General features: G+C 34.1%; 1 protein-coding gene across 5 annotated transcripts in view; it reads left to right on the forward strand.

Annotated features, from left to right (window-relative positions):
• The first annotated feature begins 473 nt into the window (after window positions 1–473).
• Window positions 474–20,160, forward strand: part of LOC110452456 — a 37,099-nt gene continuing 17,412 nt past the window's right edge. Inside the window, exons 1-3 of one of the 5 annotated variants that reach the window (XM_021501010.1) lie at window positions 474–550; window positions 1,121–1,278; window positions 14,874–15,007. The gene's annotated coding sequence lies outside the window, so the exon portion shown is untranslated. Of the gene's footprint in view, window positions 551–660; window positions 1,279–14,208; window positions 14,274–14,873; window positions 15,008–15,669; window positions 15,738–15,972; window positions 16,088–20,160 lie in introns of those variants that run through there. The other 4 variants (XM_021501009.1, XM_021501011.1, XM_021501013.1 and 1 more) reach the window with 4 other exon arrangements.

Below are 20,160 nucleotides of genomic sequence, written 5' to 3' on the forward strand. Positions count from 1 at the left end.
AAGCTGCTGTATCAGAGATACACCGCTAAAAAACCCAGAACGAACTCGACATATCTATGTCTGGGCTCAAGAAACGTATTAACTTGTATCATTAGATGTTCTATTCGAAGTTTTTTTTAAAGCAGATGTTCATAAAAATAGTACAGGTAGATCTCCATTGTACGGATGACATAAAACGCCGAGTCCTTTTCTTGTGTAGTGATAGTTTCATAATGACATATTGCAACTTGTACAGGCTTAAAATCAAATTGAAAATGTCATTTGCATAATTTTAAATAAAATACACCAAGACATTTTGCGATTAAATATCTTCATAAGAGAAATGGGGATTTCAGTTATAATATTTCTAGCTTCAAATGGAAGCTGTAGTGACGTTTGTAGTAATTTCCACCTTTATAACTTAGGTCGCGGTGAAGTATAACTGAGGCCAGCCGACAACTGTTGCTCAGGTGTCTTGTATAGATTTAATAAAGGGCAGGTAAAGCGATTTATCACCTTGGGGCCGAGATGAGTTTGACAAGCGGCCATGTCGATGTTAGTGTATTTTAAGGTATGTACATGTAACTTATTACGACATACTTGCGTTTATTTACATAGATGTGGAAGTGTTGCGGTAATTTTTCACCTTTAAACACATGTAAATTAGTGCTAAAAACAGACAATCACCTGTAAAATCAAAGCTGAATAGATGGGGGTCTTATGAAAGGTGTCTTGATAGATTCTTTAAACGTTCGAAATGTTCGAGAGTAGGGCACTTAGGAGGAAGATCTGTTCGTGTATTCTACACTGTGCTTTGGTAAGGGATTTATCAACACAATATTTGTTTGGGCATAACGGGATTTGTAAAATGACATACATAACCAATACTGTTCTTTTTGCCATTTTAACTCAATAAAATGTGCGCCTATACAACAAATTCTACGCTGATGCTGAAACAATGACCAATTAAAGTGCAACTAGACAACAAATGATACTCTTAACCTGGAACAGTGAACAACAAAAGTGCAATTAGACAACAAATTCTACGCTTAATCTGGAACAGTGGCAAATAAAAGCGCAACTAAGCAAGTAATACGCTGAACTTGGAACAGTAACCAATACAAGTGCATGTTTATTTCAGCATTCCGTTACAACACCTCCTATCTGAGATGTCCCTGCTAAAGTGACAGTTGTTTTGTTAGCAACTCTTTCATCTACATGAAGTTACAGAGGGAGTGACTATATAGTTGCAGTGTAAGCACAGGTTACAACATTTGACAAGAATTAATCCACAGACAGGTAAGTCTATTTCACGTTTGCTTCATATCTGCCAATCAGTACACACGTGGTACTCTTGAAGCGAGTGTCAGCAAGCCATTGTATGATCATGCTGTAATATCTTCTACGATTTTAATATTTAGCTTTATAAGAACAATACGTGTACATAAATAAATACTAACAATACACAACAATTGATAAAGCGCCCTTTCTAGCTCGAATAGGCGCTCTAAAGCGCTTTACAGTACATAGATTTACCATTTATATAATCAATACAATTAGCATATACATTAATCAATACAATTTCGAGGAAATCACAGGAGCTGCCTTATCAGGCGCTAACTACTAGTCCTATGCCAACTGGCTATTATCTCCCTATGTGTATGTCTGCGTGTGTGCTGGAGATGTATTATATTCTCTTTATACCCATACAAATCGCATATTGACCATGTGGCATGCTTTTTTTACTTTATTTTAATCTATGGTATAGGTATTATGTATATGTTTCTACTGTCTATAAAAATGCATTGTGCAGTCTGCACAACATTCAGTGTTTACCAACATGACAAGTAAAATTAATTTTAAAATTAATTTTATCGTTCAATTAGTTCATATACGAAATTGAAACTAGTGAAAGTAAGTTAATGGTTTGAAGCTTGTTATATAGCATTTCCTTAAATGTTGTCAAACTACAGTGTTTACATAATGTAGCGTGCCAGCAGATCAAAAGGTTGAAACAAAACAAAACTACCATCAAGTGTTAATCAAGAAATTTGACATCTTCGATAGATGTAACGATAAAGTATGTTTTTTACCAGAAAACAGAGCCATAGCAAAAAACAGCTGTGTGGTACATTTTGTAAATGACATAAATATATGCTGATAAATATCGAAATAAACTTCATGATTTTTTTTTAAAAATTATATCTTGGCGTTCTTCACTTGTACGTATTGCATTTAAAGGTTGGTCTTAATTTCAATTAAATGTATTCACATATGTAAGGTGAGGTATGTAATGTTTGCTTATTCATTTCACGTTTGTGATTCTAATTTGATTACATACGGTAGAAAATAAAGGATCTCACATGAGTATCCATTACAGGGATTTGTATGCAAAGATCTTAAAATCAGCGTGGTCATTTTGAGATTATTTATATCAAAATATGCGTTAAAATAATATGAAAAAATAAGCATTATATATACTAAGTAGCACTTTTTGCCACAAAATCTTTTTGTGACTCAAAGGTGAAGTCTTTCACTTTTGCATTTGATCGTGCATTTTAAACGTCATCTCATTATTCATTTAGACATATGAGTGCATTTTATTACATTTGTTATATATTGAAAATTTATGTGCATTCGTTATTTTACTGAATAATGGCCAGATAAACAACCATAATGGTGATTTACCCTAAGTGTAGATATATCACACCGTCTTGTGTAACAGAGCTATGTCGCTTGTCCCCCGCCTGACCTCAAATGAATCATTTGTTACTTCGCATAACTCGGGTATCAATTTGATTTACCTCTCCAACAACTTGAAATCCACTTTATAAGATAAGATACGAGTTATGATTTTGACAAGTCAAAGGGATACAAGTAACACCCGTCGAGTATTAGAGGAAGTCTGAGTGATTGAAGAGATTAAGGGGGCGATGAGCAGTAAGAGTAGGGATAGAGGTCACAGAGATTGACGATGGGTCACACAGGGGTGGTTTGTGTGGGGGAAAGGGAGAACAGCTATACGTCATATCGACGTTTAAACCATCCATTATTCTATTTATTATTATTATTAGAAAGAAACTACATTTAAAGTCGTTTTGACGTCATCTGTTGTTCTAATTTGTTGATCTTTTTAGTATCAGGAGTAGATATGATTTGATATAATATCAACAATACGTTTGTTGTTGACGTCACCAAGAGATGATGTCACCATCGTTACCCTTCGTCAACAGACCATTAACACTGCTGAACATTTGAAATAAAATGTAGTGCATGATTATTTTTTAACGAAATCAGTGAAAATTAATGCAGTTTTCATTAAAATAGTGATATGAACAATATTTTAGGAAGATCAATGAATACCAACTCGGAGACTTGATATAAGTGGGGTTGGGTATGCCTAGAAGTAACAAAATGTTTTTTTTTTATGTTGAACCCAATTTAAGGGAATAAGACCAACGGCATTATGCCGTCGTGAAATTACTTAAATCTCGAGTACAGGCATTTAAACTCTTTCTAGATTGAAGGATGTGGCTTTTGAAACATTTTTTTTTAAATAATTTACCTTTCGTTTAGTTTGTGTTTTTTCTTACTGAATTAATTATAGATTTTTCAATACTGTAATGACATGACACACATACATCATCGTTTAAAAAAACCTCAACGTGATGTATCACATATAAGATGATTGAGTTGTTGTTGATAACGGACCGACACTTTTTGTTACTCTTAAAATATCTACCACTCCAATGACATTCCAATGCAGTATGCTAGTTATTATTAGTAACTTACCCACAGACAATGCTAGCAGGAGATTAGTGACATGCTGTGACGTGTACTGCGGTTTACCGCCATGACCTTGACATCGTATCACCCATAGCACCATATAAGCATGATAAATCAAAATTATTGTCAAAGTTGTTCGTGCTTCTTATAACGTAGATTAGTACCTAACATGATTTCAAGGGAGATAACCTATACCTATCATAATGTCAAGAGAGACAGCGCGGATGTTGAAGAAGTACAACAGTATCTATTAGGAATCAACAAGAGTTATCATGTATCTTTTAGAATTTTTAACAGGAAAAAACCTATTTCTATCACAATTTCGCGGGAGATATCCTTTACCTATCTGGATTTCACTCGAGAATTCCCTATTTTTTCACGATTCCACGGCAGATATCCGATATCTGTTCCGAGTTCACGGGAAATATCCTGTCCCTATCACGATTTTACGGGAAATATCCTGAACCTAATCCTATTTTACGGGAGATAACCTGTACCTGTTCCTATTTTACGGGGGTAACCTGTACCTATCACGATTTCACGAGAACTATCTGGTACTTCTCAGGAGTTCAGGGGAGATCCCATGAACCTATCATGATTTCACGGGATAGAACCTGTACCTTTTAGGATACCTAGGGAGATATTCTGTACCTATCAACATTTCTCATAAGATATCCTGTACCTCTCAGGATTGCAAGGGAGATAACTTGTACCTATCAGGATTGCAAGGGAAATAACCTATACCTCACAGAATTTTGTTGAAAGATATCCTGTACCTATCACGATTTCACAGGGGTTATTATTATTCTATCAGGATAACAGGTTATATCCGGAGAGTTGCCATATATGGTTCGGTAACGTTTTCATTACTTGACAACCAGGGTCTGCCTTAGGCTTTCTGTGGTAGTGGACGTTTATTTATTTACTTTTTTTTTGTTTTTTGGGTTTTTTGGGGGGTTTTTTGGGTTTTTTTTGCCACTTAGTTCTTATTGTTTTACTTTGATTTCCATGAATGATTTTCTATATTTACATATTTGAATGTCGTAAATTTTAGCCTTGCATTCTTATGAGTATATGGGTATTGTTACGTATCCGGTCCTTAGTTAAGAAGTTTAGTTTAAAACCTTGTTTCTAACACAGGAATAGTGCTAGTTTAAGCTTTATAACATTTTAATGTTCGAAATCACAAGATGTCATTGTGGCACTAGGAATTAAGATGGAGTATACGAGAAAGAGAAAAAAAAAGAAATTAAAGTCAATTATGTCAGTTCAAGGAGTGTACGTCAGACCTATTCTTCTTCCTACATACAATCAAAGACATAGTCCATTCTCTTTTGCAGGTAAATTCGTGATATAAGTTTTGCATAACGAAGGACCGATATGGACTAGTTTATTTTTTATAACAGTTTGATATACGATATCACAAGATGTTATTGTGGCACCAGGAAGTAAGATAGGGGTAAAAGGGAAAGAAAAAACCAAGACATTAAAGTCAATAATGTCAGTTAAATACGACATGTCATTGAGCGTATTTCAGGGTTATTCTTCGTTCTATGGACAGTCAAAGACAAAGTCTGCAGGTCATTTCTTGGATATATGTTTTATGTAACGCAGAAGCTATATCTACAGAAAAGTTATTTTATTATTTAAACCTTGATCTAATGACACATGACGTTTGCAGTTATTATTTTAATAATTGATGAACATGTCAACACACTGTTTGTCGCTACCAAAACAGCTAATGGTGAGATACAGCTGCATACGATCAGATCCCCCAGACATCTACAGGAAATAGTTAATATGCTAATCCATAATAGTAAGTGTCAGTCTGAAATATTTTTCTCGAGATTCGTGAATAATATTGACCAAAATATTGTTTTGAAGTGCAAATTCGATTGACGTTTTTGTAATTCAACACTAATGAAATGTAAATGATAATAAAACAATGTCAAAGGTTTGTGACTCAGAAAAAGATAAGCATATATGCATATTATGTTCATAGCAACGAATCATCATTTTTATTCATTAAGCATTGCTGTCTGTCATATAGATTTCGATTCATAGCTGCGTAGAACTACGTCCTGCAGCACTGTCCTGGTCTCACAAAAAGAAATCATTGTCTTCAATGATACTGTCATATGTATTTTCGTGTGGTCGTCGCTACCGTCTGGTAACAATTGAGTAAGCGAATGCGTAATCGTCCGTATACGTTAAATTGTGAATTGATATATCACTACTGTATCAACTATGATGCTACAGAAATATTGGTATGCTATTGATGATTGTGTAAAAGCTGTATACCACATCTCATCAAACAGTGGCTGACAGGTCACGTCACCTCGGGCTATAAATAGTAACACTGGCGGGAACCCATTCATCATTAGTGGGTTAGTCGTCGCATGCTTACTGTGTTTGTACTCGTTCACACCTGATATGCTATTACATGTCCTTGGTACCAATGTGAAGCATTTAGTATTGAATGAACAGCATATGTTATATATGTCAGTACGTGTCTTAGGTACCAATTTGTACCTGATTGTAATCAATTAACATGTATCTGTTATTTGTCATCACATGTCCTTAGCTAGTACATATACCAGTGAGAGTAGCTTAATAAAATGTTTTTAAATTTTTTTCCTGTTATATGATTTTAAATGATTTAATTGAAAATTGACCAGTAATTCTCTAAATTCTTAGATTAATGAATTAAGGGATTTTACGCACCTGCCCCTCTGTTTCAACAGTACATTTGACTATTTACATTTCCTAATTTTCTACCCCTAGCATCATCGAAGAGTCCTAGAAGAACGAAACAGCTGTCTGATACAGTGTTGATTATTTTTGGCCTACTGTATCAGTTACCAAATTGTTAAGGTGCACTCACCTGTGTGTGTTGCGTTCATCTTACAAATGACGTTCGTATCTTGTGGAGCTAAATAAAACAAACCATCATTAATCTGTTGTATTCCACCTTTGCGTATTGCAGAGTTATCTTCACCTGGGAACAGGTATTGATTGTTACGTCACTTGTTTGTGAGAGAAACGTCATCAATTTTTGAGAAAACGACGTAATTTTCTCACTCAGACCAATGACGTAACAATCAATACCTGCTCCCAGGAGAAAATAACTCTGCAATACGCAAAGACGGAATATGTTATTGCAAGCAATAAGTGGACATGTAGATGTGTAGCTCTCTGATATGAATAATAAAAAAAAAATACCTTGTGAAAATATCAAACAGTAAGCCATCTAAAGATGTGTACTCTTCAAAGAAGAAAAAAATACCCCTTTTAAAAGTCTAAGGTGTGTATAAATCACCTCAAATAACCTGCAAGTAAAATAGATTTGATGAAAAAAAGAATTATATATTTATTGATCAAAAGACTCATTAGAGACGGTTTGTACTATTTATATTAATCTTTTTCCTGTCTTATTATGTTTCTTTATCTCTCTTGGCAACCATTCGCCTACAGTTTACAATTTCTCCATTGTGTTAAACTGAATTTACTTACTGTATTATGTCAATATGACGTCATGTTTATATAATCAAACAAACTTATGATTGCTTGCAAGTCCTCGTTCACTTTATGTGTATATGATATATTCCCATGCTGATACCAAAATAACTATACCAAAGACAAACTGCTTTAAGAGAACAACTCGGCTAACATAATTTGGTGTTCTGTATATGCCTGACAACTTATTCACAACAACATACGGAGTTTATCGACAGCAGAAAAAGCTGGTATGCAATTTACGGTGTTACATGAACTAATATACTAAAGATTTTACAAACTGTCCAATATATACTTGTTTGTCCAGGATAACCGAAGCCAATTCGGCATCCGTTCAATCTTGTGTAAAAGATATGTTTACTGTACTTGTTTGAGATATATTTCAGATTTGTTCATTTGTGATAACTCGAAGTTGTAATATGATAATAGGGTGAGCAACGATACATACAATATATGGTGTCAGAAATAATATATGACATTTGCTTTAATATCTATATCTATATTTGAATACGTTGTTTATATGGTCCACTAATATGCGTCATTTCATTTTTTCTAAGTAGTAAATATGGATATAAAAGACACGCTATGTAATTAAGAAAATTGCAATAAAATAAATGAATCAATGATTAAGCTATAAATGCCAATCCTCTATATCCCCAGCCTTTTATATAACTCTTAATTACGTCACAGCAACTGTAACTATAGACAAATATAGACAACCGAAAAGGTGGGTTTTGATTTCATTATTAAAATAGCTCTTTAATTTTGATTTTTATTGCGTGCTTAATGAAACAATACATCATTCATGTGACTCAAAACGTTACAGGTACACATTCTGGCAAATGCATCATAATCATATCTTGTGAAAGATACGTGTCTTGTAAAAGTCCTGTGTGGGAGTCAATCAGGGCTTACATTTATTGATATAGTTTTTAATATACTGTATATCAGATAAGAGTACACAGAGGATACTCAGTGGTTTCCGGTTGATTTAACGATTTAAGTTTAACAAGTGTGACTGATTTCTTTTAATAGCTTCAGAATTTCAGTGAAAAATACCTATACTGGTAAAATGTACTAAAAACTGAACATGTAATAGGAACTCTTTAATAACGAATTATTTACGGCAGCTACTCCTATGTGTTTTACATGTTATGTCTTCTTCTTATATTCACGACTGATATTATTATACTCCTAAAACGCTACAGCACAGGAGGTGTCATTTCCAACCAAGGTCATATTGTACACATCAACTCCGTCAGGTCGAAGCGAGCAACAAGACATACTCGTATCTTACTCAAGAACTTGATTACAGCAGGTCGTCAGCGGGGTCATTACGGTGAAAAGGTCGGTGCATTTATAAATATGTTAAGCGACAGCATCAATATCGATGGAGAAATAATTTTTACTCCTCTTACTTAGATATAATAGAGAACTTCACTTATTATTGTGATGTGATGTTGTACCTTTTAAATGTATTTAACATCAATAATGGTCATCTAACGTTACAATATCTGTGTGTAAAATATGACGGTAAGTTCATTTGTCTGACGGTCACGATGCCTGGGGCTACAGGTACGAATGTCTCATTGTATAGCATCAAATATGCATTATAAATATAGTGCTATATGTTAAACATGTGGTTAAAGAGTGGCTATATTTACATTAACTATTAGATCATTAATGAATCATGTGATTTATGTATTTACAGATTCCCGCATATTGTTGATTGGTCTTTCGGTGATATTTTAATCTCTACTAAAATTCCATTGTTTTGCTTCGAGTAAGGGCGGTAGGCTAAACGCTTGTTCACATACACAAAAAACCAATGAAGCTATCTTATTTAATCTATGTGAGTGCGTAAATTCGAACTATCTTTGGAAGAACTCATCCGTTTTGAATTGTACTGCGCATATCATGCATCTTATGTACAGCCACCTCCGTAATAAAAATTGCGTACACTGGAATACAATGAATTATAATGTGTCAATGACAAACTGTCCTGCATTTTTTGCCCGGTGATAATTCACACAATATAATATACTGACGTCATAATGAACTAATTTTCGTCGCTGAAATTCCTTGATAAAAGAGTGTTACCTTGATATGACAGTATGCACCATGACAGAATCCTCATGTGGTGCAAATATATACTTCACCTTTAGAGCTCATGGTTTCGCCTTGGTGTTTTGCACGGGTTTGTTTTTGCAGTCTCCTAACTTTTTGCTACTGTTTTTTTTTCTTTATCAAAATTCAGTACGATTTTTTTGCCTATTTACTAACGATACGGGCATATTTTTGTTTTTTACGTTGCAGAACATCTCTGTGACTTTCATATCTTTCAGGTTGCGTAGTCTTTTTGACATTTTGTAGTTCCGGTATTTTTTTATTGTGTGTTGTTATCAAGCCTCATAAAATAAATAAATATGTGATGAAAGTGGATGCTGACTGAGATACACTTAGTTATTACTTTTATGGAGATGACTATATTAGTTGCATATATTATTTTCAAGTACACTTAGTGACGTTATTATATAATTGTATGCTTTAATAGCAGGTAACTATGATAAAGGTTCTCTGATTGATTTCATGTTTCAAATGAATCTTTAAGTGCGGGATGAATACTTTTGGAATACAATGGGAATAGGTCTAGCTAGTTGTCCACATTCAGCAGGTGAAGTGACCTAAGGTTCCTTATTGTTTCTAAGACACTGCGACCCTCGAAATGATGCTTAATCTTAACATCAATAAACATATTTATAGTAATCGTGTTCTAGTCTTAACGGTACCATTATGTTAACTGCATATATTTTTTTATTAAGAGGTATACTTATTTCTTAGGAGCATTTTGCGCTTTTTCTGAATTGCTACTCAATTTCCAGATCTAACTGTATGAACACATGCTTCGAAGGAACTTTTACTCGATTAAATTGTCGGGGTGCTATCCTATGATCGAGCTAATTGACAGGTGATCTCCATCGAGCGTCAGAATATGTGTGCACGAATACAAGTGTTTACCCATTACTTCATAGACCGGCGAAAAAGTGGCGAACAAACAAAAATGTAAATTCACAAGAATTTGAATAGATCTTCTCAAAACGTTCAGATAGTTATGTGTTGCGGTTGTAAAATGGTGACTAAGGCTAGCATTGTCGGAGTCGGCAGATGGGTGTTCAATAAGGAGGGGAGGGCGTGGGTGCGTTGGCACGGTAAAGCGTCCAAAAAAGTCTTTACATCGGCAAATTCAAGCTGTATAAGTAAATAATACCATTATATCAAACGACATGAATTAGAGCAGGTTACACCCGATCAACATTGTTGTGTACGTGGTGGATTTGTTGACTTTATTGCATTTTCAATGAGTTTCTCTTTTCCAAAATTATCTCTGGGCATCGTAAACATTGCAACTATTCTAGATGTTTTATTAACTTTACAAAATAACTAAATAATCAACCCCCTCCGTGTACAATGGGGAGTTTAAACTATTGAGAAGATTTACAATATGACTGAAAAGAGTGTTCATGCTACATTAACATCACTTCCTTTTTATTCAAATGTCTATAGATAAGGACAATATCGACTGCACTAGTTCCCTGCAACGAGTCTCTTTAGCCAACACAACAAGGCCGTTGATATACAGCAAAGCCAGCTCACTTTCTCCAAATGTAATTCAAATCGAAATTTCAAGTGGATGCAATACATCTATAAAGCGGATAGAACATTGCCTTAACTGCATTCACATAGTTTAAAATTTTGATAATATGACTGATATATAATATTTACATACCGCACGGTTAATTTATAGAAAACATGACAAAAATACTGACGGTGACGCATAGATAGTATATGATGCAGCATCAATATTTCATTTTGAAGAATCAAGCTTAAGGTTCGCTGTCCAAATGCAGACAAAGCACTAGATAATTCTGTAATCGGTTTTGCAGATACAGTAACATCCCCATAATTTTGTTTTGGACGACATAGCTGCAACACAAATTTGCGAGGGCTTTTCTGTTGACTAGACAGCCTAGTTGGTTAGAATAGCAGCATAACAATTTGAGGTTCAGGGTTCGAAACAGTTCATAAAAGTCCTGCAAAGTTGTTTTATCAAAGTTTTAATCATGCCGAGAGAAAAATGCTTCCGATTTATATATACAACTCCTGGCAGCGATAAGGGGATCCTTAAATCGACTTTAAAGGGATAGGTTTTCAAAGAGTTTCTAAAAACAACAAACGATTTAGATGCTTGTATCTGCTGTTAATTTGTGAATACCTCGGTTTTTGTGACGTTGCATGCTGAGAGTCAGTCTTGCGCCAGATTGCTGTAGTCGTTCTTTACTAAATTATTCCCAATTCTTTATTCCATCAACCCACTTACTAAATAAATATCTTAAAGATGAATAGACATGTACGGACCTGTTTTACCCAAAGTGAACCATCAGATGTTAAAATTGACCTTTAATGAGGTCATTGTTGCGAGCAACGTGATGTGTACCGTTAGAAGTTCTACTTTTTATTCTACTTTTTGTAACTGCTTTGTCATGGGTCTAGGGTATTTCCTTTCGTTCCTCGGTTTCGCCATAAATATTAAAAAAATGTCTGTATAGTCAGAAGCGATAAACTCTTTGGAGTAGAAAGCAAACAATCGTGATAATTTAATCCGTCGGTTTCTTTATCTTGTTTACAAATCCTTACGTATAGAGGTCGTGTCGTCTTTAGGTCAAAGGGTGTTCTTTCTTGTTAACACTGCACTTTTGTACGACATGTAAAACGTTCGCTTTACGTTTGATATATGATCCGATGTACCGACGAAGGCGATGATATATTAAAAACAAGTCAGGGATGTTTGACAATAAATAAATATTGGAAAAAGAAAACAGATATATATATCTCCTTTAATCTTTTTTAACATAATTTATTGTATCATGTAACTATAAAGTTTTGCATGTTTTGTGAGAGTTTAAATTCACAAAAGAAAACAGCAACAAGATTATTTTCATCTCTTTAATATCTTTGAATACCTAATCGCAAGATATTTTAATTACTGAGTTTGAAATGTTTCAAATGATAGAAACAAACAATACAAATAATGCTTGCCTACGGAGAAACTCGATGCATACTGCAAATAACTTCAGTTTTGTGTGTTTTATGTTCATAATTATGCGTTGAAAGGAATAACAATGTATAAATTTGGTTAACTGTGTCTTTTCAATATTATTAAGATAATGGCACATGGCGTGCTACAATGCCGTCACTGTTTAATCTCAAGAAACACAAAAGATCCAAAAAACGATTACATTTTCTTATCGTTTCACGTGATGCATTCTTCAAATATGATCTTATTGGTGTGTTTTCATAAAATTATTGTAAACCATCGATAAAATATCACTATCGTACTTCATTTTAATCGCTTGAATATATTGCATTGATTTGGTAAACATTTGGTTATCAAAATTCTCTCAACGTATTCATAAAACAATGAACTATACATAAGTTACAAGTGATACACTTTGATAATTCTCTATTACCTTGTTTATGTTTGAAGACAATAAACACATTTCTCTGACACATCTTCTTTTTGACGTTCTACTGGCAGTTATTTTAGGTTCAACATACAGCAGTACAGCTAAATATCTAATACCAGATTCGGTTGTTCATGAGTTAAAACTTATGATGAATAGTTATCACGTTCATTGGTTAATTTTCAAATTGTAAAAGACAATCGATAACCTCGTGTCTTTATATTTGAAGAATTTGAAGATAAACGAACTCGAGTTAGATAAACATGATAACCAACCACCACTCGTTGGGGGACCCCTATCTATCGGAAGAATTGATACATGCAGAACTGGCTTGGATGTAACGCATGTGTCATCTCTTGAATCCTATCCGCGCGGTGCGACCGATTTGTGTCTCTACGTGAACATCCGCAACATCCGGGTAGCATGTCCCTATATCCATCATGTTGTTTATGACCCGGATAAACATCACTATCGGCATGATACAGTACATTTAAGGCCAAAATTGTTTCAATATTAAGCTACCGATCGATTGGCTTCACAGTAGAGTTTCATACCATCGTACCAGGTATCTATTATATCATATAAAATCTTCCGTTTTCTCTTTTCTTTTCTTTTTTGCAAATATTAGAAATAACGTCATTATCATTGAATCATTACTGCATATTAATAAAGAAGAAAACGTTAAAATGAATAATTATTTGCATGACTACGACTGTTGCATACTTAACAAACTGATGGATGAGGTGCTCGTATATCTACTGAGAGTAGACCGACAATCGTCTATTGTGTAATCTTTCCTGTTTGCGAAATGATATATTGTGTGGGATTGCTTTGATAAGCTTGTTATTTGTTATGAAGACTGAATGGTGGTAATACCAATAATAAATGTGAAAAGGTTTATTTTTTCTCGAGTTGTAGGGGATTAGTATTATCTAATGTTGTCCCAGCGTTAACACTATACATGTAAGTTGGTCTTTCTAACCTACTTTAAACTGTCACCAATTGTTTCACCAAGCCTGGGATAACAGTCACAACTCTTGATTTGCATGTTTCGTTGTGCGGACTTTGTTTGGAGATACATGTCGTAACAGGATGAGGCAGAGTTTGTCCCCTATAATGTCCATACACATGTATTGTGTAACAGTTTGCATAAAACCTTTTGTCTTAACACTTGTATATGTAGTGTATAGGTTTTTCAAAAACATGGGTTTCTCCTAGGAATAAATGGTTTCTGATTCCGATTGGCGAAACAATTGTCATGATCTATGGTGTAACCACAGAAGAAGACGTCCCAAAGCATTGCTATTTAACGTCGTAATTTGAAAATTGACCAATGAAATCACGTCCTGTTGTTTCCCACTAGTGGGTAACCAAAAATGATCATCAATGGTTGTGGGAGAAACTATTTACCCAACGCACAGTGTTGCTGGTGAAACAGGTTTCCAGTTCATAGTTACCTGCTCGACAGTGGTACGAGAATCATTAACAATTGTGTGTATTGGCAGTGAGCGATACTATATATATACACACATAGATGGTTTTCTCTCTTAATACTTGTAGTGTGTAAGTTAACATCTCAGAATTTGTATGCATAGTCATATTTTGTATAATGTTATAACCACACCTTTTTATAGATTTACATGAAAAGTACTGAAATAGCGTTTACGTTATCATTTTGGCAATGGAAATAAATCTTATATAGCACCAAGATATATCCAGTGTGATCTTGCTTTTGCAAAAGGCAAGAAGACGTAGGTTCATCTGATGTGACTGATGCAAAGCACATATTGTAACTATTTTATTAACACTTAACTCGCTTGGTTTCATCGACATTCGTCGTTTTACCATACAGTTATCAAAATAACCTCATGTGATGATTAAGCATACTATTGTTGGCACAGTCGAAAGGGAAAAAGACTAAGCGTGCTCACGTTGAGAAAGGTAAAGGAAATCAAATGAAAATAAAGTGATTTCAGGCATAACATATCTACATTGCTCAGAATATAAATAGGTAAATTATCGATCGTCAAGGTGATCACAGTGAGATTTAATCGCGCCTCTATACCGTAGGTATGCACACCGCTGATACACACAGTATTCAGTGTGACACTCGCCGCCCCGGACAGGTGTATTGAGGAACATCATCACCCAGTAATCAGTCAGCCAGATTGGACCTGACAGCAGAGGACCTGGTACGACTGAATGTAAGTTTCCTCTCTTTAATTATCTCGTAACAGCTACTGTACAAGTCCCTGACGACATCGTCATGGATTTAGCAATGAAAGTTGTGTGCTGATTGGGATATATTTAGTAGTTTAAGAAATGTTTGGGCAGATTTGCAGATTCGGATGTATTCAGTTGTTAAAAGAATTATTATTGAAGGTTTTATACAGAATAGGATATTTTTAGATGTTAAAGGAATTAATAATGAAAGTTTCGTGTGGATTAAGATATATTCAGATTTCTACATTCTAAGAATATACTTTTAATTGCCTGTGTCACATTGATGATATTGACCTAATTCGGATTACTTGTACGATGAATTGTACCATCTCGTAAAAGTGTCAAAACATATGTATGTTCTGTGCTAAATAGTTAGGGATTTGGATTGTAATATAAAAGTTAAGTTAAAAATAACATTATGAGTTTTCAGATATTCTGAACAATATCTTATATAAATGAGTTTACACACATTCATGTTATTACATTAATATGCATATTTTAGACACATATTTTAGATAGAGTTGAATGTTAAGGGCGTTTCTTTCTAGCACCTCCTACACATTTTTTTACCCCACACCTTTAAGAGGCCAGGACTCGTCCGCAGATCCGAGAATTTTACAAATTAGTATTCCTACGCATTCAACACAGTACTGATAAGATTTGACATGTCTTAGACTGGCGCTGTCGGTTGCCTCATCTGCAGAGAGTGAGGTATGTGTTTTAAAACAGGAATAATGCGACCTGATTTAAGTAGGGATAAGGGTAGCGATAACCTGTGTTTGTGCTAAATGATTTACTTAAGTGATAAATAGGTTGTAAGTTGTGTACTTTGTGACACATGGTATTAGAATATGCGAGTGGGAGCATGGTGACACGAAATTGATCTCGGGTGATGTAGACTGAACTGTCATGATATGTAAACAATATAATGCGACGTGACGGATAACAGGTCTTCTTTAGAAAAAGGATACTCATAGAACTTGTTTCTTTTACGCGTGCTTTTGTGAAATATACCAAAACACTACGCAAAGGGGGAACGAAGGTGCGACACCTATAAAAAGGTATGGGGGATTGAAATACATGACTACCAAATATTGAAATTTTTCTGGACAATGCTTTGCTATATCATTCCGTTCTTATCTTTATGTTCTATCCTTGTTAGCAGAGTTGACTAATTTACTTTTTGTATTAGAGAGCAAAGATATTTGTCCCATTAGTTATTGCATCTTTTTGACGTGTGGTATCTGTTCTTAGGTGGTTTAGGATGTCTTTCTTTTGTTTTGATTTCTCATTTGTTTCTGTTGCAGACTGTTTCATATTCACTCTGCTTTTCTCTTATGTCTTGTTCTTGTGCTGACGCTGTTGAGAAATGTGTTCCTGTGCGTCGACGTTGTTGTACATTTCGTTGTTTTGGCGTGTTGACGTCGTGGTACATTTAACTATTGCATGTTTACGTTGTGGTAAAATTTTCCCTCTTTTACATCGAAAGAGTAATATGTTTTGTATTTGTATTTTTACATAGTTGTTTATTTTGCTGCTCTTATCCATGGAACGAGTAATATTCCGTCTTTGCGTATTGCAGAGTTATCTTCTCTTGGGGGCAGGTATTGATTGTTACGTCATTGGTTTGTGTGAGAAAATTGCGTCGTTTTCTCAAAAATTGATGACGTTACTCTCACAAACAAGTGACGTAACAATCAATACCTGCTCCCAAGAGAAGGTAACTCTGCAATATGCAAAGATGGAATATTTTGTTTTTGTTTGTTGACCATGTGGCACGTTTTGCGTGTTCTTATGTGGTGACGTTGTGGTACATTTAACTCTTGTATATTGACATTGTGGTAAATGTTGCTATTGTGCATGGAAAAAGTAGTATATTTTGTTCTTGTGTATTGATCATTCCGTACATTTTATTTGTTTTTGTATGATGACGGTGTTGTACATTTTATGTGCTGACGTTGCGGTACATTTCGGTCTTTAAGATCGAATGATTTATACATTTCGTTCTTGTATGTTGACGATGTCGCACTTTTTGTTTCTTGTCGTGTGTTGACGTTGTGGTACATTTTGCTTATGTGTATGGAAAGTATAATATATTTCATTCTTGTGTGTTGAAGGTTTGGTACGAGTACATGTATTCAGTTTGCTCTTGTATGTTTACGTCGTGGTACATTTTGGTCTTGTGCATGGAAAGCATAACACATTTCGTTCCTGTGTGTTGACGCTGTGGTACCTTTCGTCTGTGAATATTTTCGAAGATACATTTTGTCCTGTGGTATTTTGTTTATCATATTAGTTAAGCTTCATTTCCGTGTAATTAGATAAATATCAAATATTGGCATGCGCTTCTGTTTTTTGCACATTTGAATAGTACTGTTTAGTATTGAGTTAATAATATAAAGAAAGGAATAGTCTTTTCTCATCTTAGTAAAGTAAAACAAAATAACCAATGAACCATGACAAAATAAGTTAAATCAATCTCATATTACATAGCAATATTAATGTACTGCGTTATTAAAAGGTGATAAGGTACAATGTTGTATACCGAGGCAAGGTTATTCTTAAAATAGATACGAGATCTCGTTCTCATTAAACGCCGGTTCACGTGATAGCGGTTAGTCTTGCATAGGTCAACAAGATTTCTTCATCATGAATACGAACTGATTTATTTGAAAAGTATTACTAAACTGATAATACGATTTTTGATTTCCTATCATGATCGAAACTCAAAATACAAGCAGAAACGTATCTAATGAATATGTTGTACTTCAGAGTAATTTTTCAAATAATATAGGGCGTTATATAAATAAATGTTGTATATTATTGTGTGTTGGTTGTTATACTTCACTAAAGTGTGGTAACAAAAAATATAGTATTTATACAGGAAATGTCGTAGCAATACCAGACGACAGTTTAAAATAGATTACTTCATTTTGTGGACTGAAATGTGCTATTTTTTCTGGCGCCACTTTGGCATGAACGCAATGTTTCGACACACTCCATGTGTATGACTGAGCAGCACGTGTTTACTAGCACCGTTATGAACCCTTCATGAATCAATTCAAGACCTGACATTTATAGTAGTATGATTGTCTTGAGTAGATCACAACGTCATTTTGGCGATTTACATAAATTATTTGTTTTCATTGAAACCGGATACACTTCACTCCAAGACATGTCATATTTCAGTCAAGGAAAAACAACAGCTAGTTTCATTGAAGAGGATTGGACTTGATTGCCGATCGATATATATATTTTATTGCCCATACTACATCTTTAATTTATTACCGCTACTGTTTGTATGTTATGATGTTTTATTGTTTTAATACTTTTACACTGCATTGATTGTTTGCTTCTCTTCACTGTTGGTGCAGTACACTTACCCCATCAGCTATTCGTGATTTCCTTGTGAATGTTTCTGGTTGTGTTCGGAGAACTCCTCTGTTGTATATGGTATTCACTATCCACGAAAGAGAACATCGCTTTCTCTTGCGGTCAGAGCACCCTTTGTATTCTCGTTATCCATAAAAAGAGGCTTTACCCGTTTTTGAATTGTATAAAACCGTTAGTAAGGTCACTGGTTTTGATTGACCTAGCAGTATGCACAAATTTGTTTTGAAAACGAAAGTACATTATGCAATTAAAACCATATTATCTTCACTTTGAAATACAAGCATTTCAACGAATGTACAGCTATAGCAATGGAGAGAAACATTAATGAACTTCGAATATCTTGTATCATTTTGACAGGGTTTCTTTAATAATTTCACGCATGGAACTCAATTAATTAATTGGGTTTTTGAAAGCTCTAATTATATTTATATTTTTCTTCACATTTTTTCCAATCAAGAATGCTGTTTTCGCCCAGGGTTGCTCCACGATTTAACCTTCCCATTATGTTGTACTTTTACAACGAGAAAAAAGTCATTATATGATACACTGGATTAATAAGCTAATCAAGGTTTCAATATGCCGGATACATCCATTTGTTTTAAGGCAATTATTATGCACCAATCTAAAAATAATTAACATGAAACACCAATAAAGATATCCGGTAGTCTTAAAATTAATCATTTAAACCTACATTGGTAAGTTAATCAATCATTTGCTAATGGGCCTGTATTCATGAGCTAAAACATCATCCCTGATATGACAGATTCAGTATCAATGACGTTATACTACTAGATTAGACACATATTTCTATAGTCATATAGACATGTACAAATTAATTGAAAATATTGACTTAAACATGAAATGCATTTTAAGATTCCTAATGACGATGAATTGCATTTCATATAGAAATGAAAAATAGCATTTCATCTTTCTTCAGATATTAGATTGCTTCACTTTTGGTGTAGCTGCAGCAACGTGTTTACCAATGAAAATAAGATAATTATCGAGAAACAGCTGTAGATCATACACTTCATTGTATGGCCTCGTGAACGGTTTTGCATTAAGTCTTGCCTATTACCAACTTTGATTTAGACAGATACAAAAGTTGAAACTATCAGCAAATACGACTTAATAAGCTGAATTCCGCTTACAATGGTATACGTCTTACAAATTGTTACAGTTTGAGAATACAATGTCTACAAGTTACTTCATGTGTCATATATTACAACATTGTATGTGTCATATATTACAACAAGGTATGTGTTATATATTACAACAATGTATGTATGGTATGTTACAACAACGTATGTAATTATATATAACAACAATATGTGTGTTATATATTACAACAATGTGTGTGTAATATGTTACAACAATGCATGTGTGTTATGTTACAACAATATATGTTTTATATATATCAACAATGTTTGTGTCATATATTACAACAATGTATGTGTTATATATAACAACAGTGTGTGTATGATATGTTACAACAATACATGTAATTATATATAACAACAATATGTGTGTTATATATTACAACAATGTGTCTGTCATATGTTACAACAATGCATGTGTGTTATGTTACAACAATATATGTTTTATATATATATCAACAATGTTTGTGTCATATATTACAATAATGTATGTGTTATATATAACAACAGTGTATGTATGATATGTTACAACAATGTTTGTGTTATATATTACAACAATGTGTGTGTCATATGTTACAACAATG

The sequence above is a fragment of the Mizuhopecten yessoensis genome, unplaced genomic scaffold (genome assembly GCF_002113885.1).
Source record: "Mizuhopecten yessoensis strain PY_sf001 unplaced genomic scaffold, ASM211388v2 scaffold6683, whole genome shotgun sequence".
In the NCBI taxonomy this organism is placed as follows: domain Eukaryota; kingdom Metazoa; phylum Mollusca; class Bivalvia; order Pectinida; family Pectinidae; genus Mizuhopecten; species Mizuhopecten yessoensis.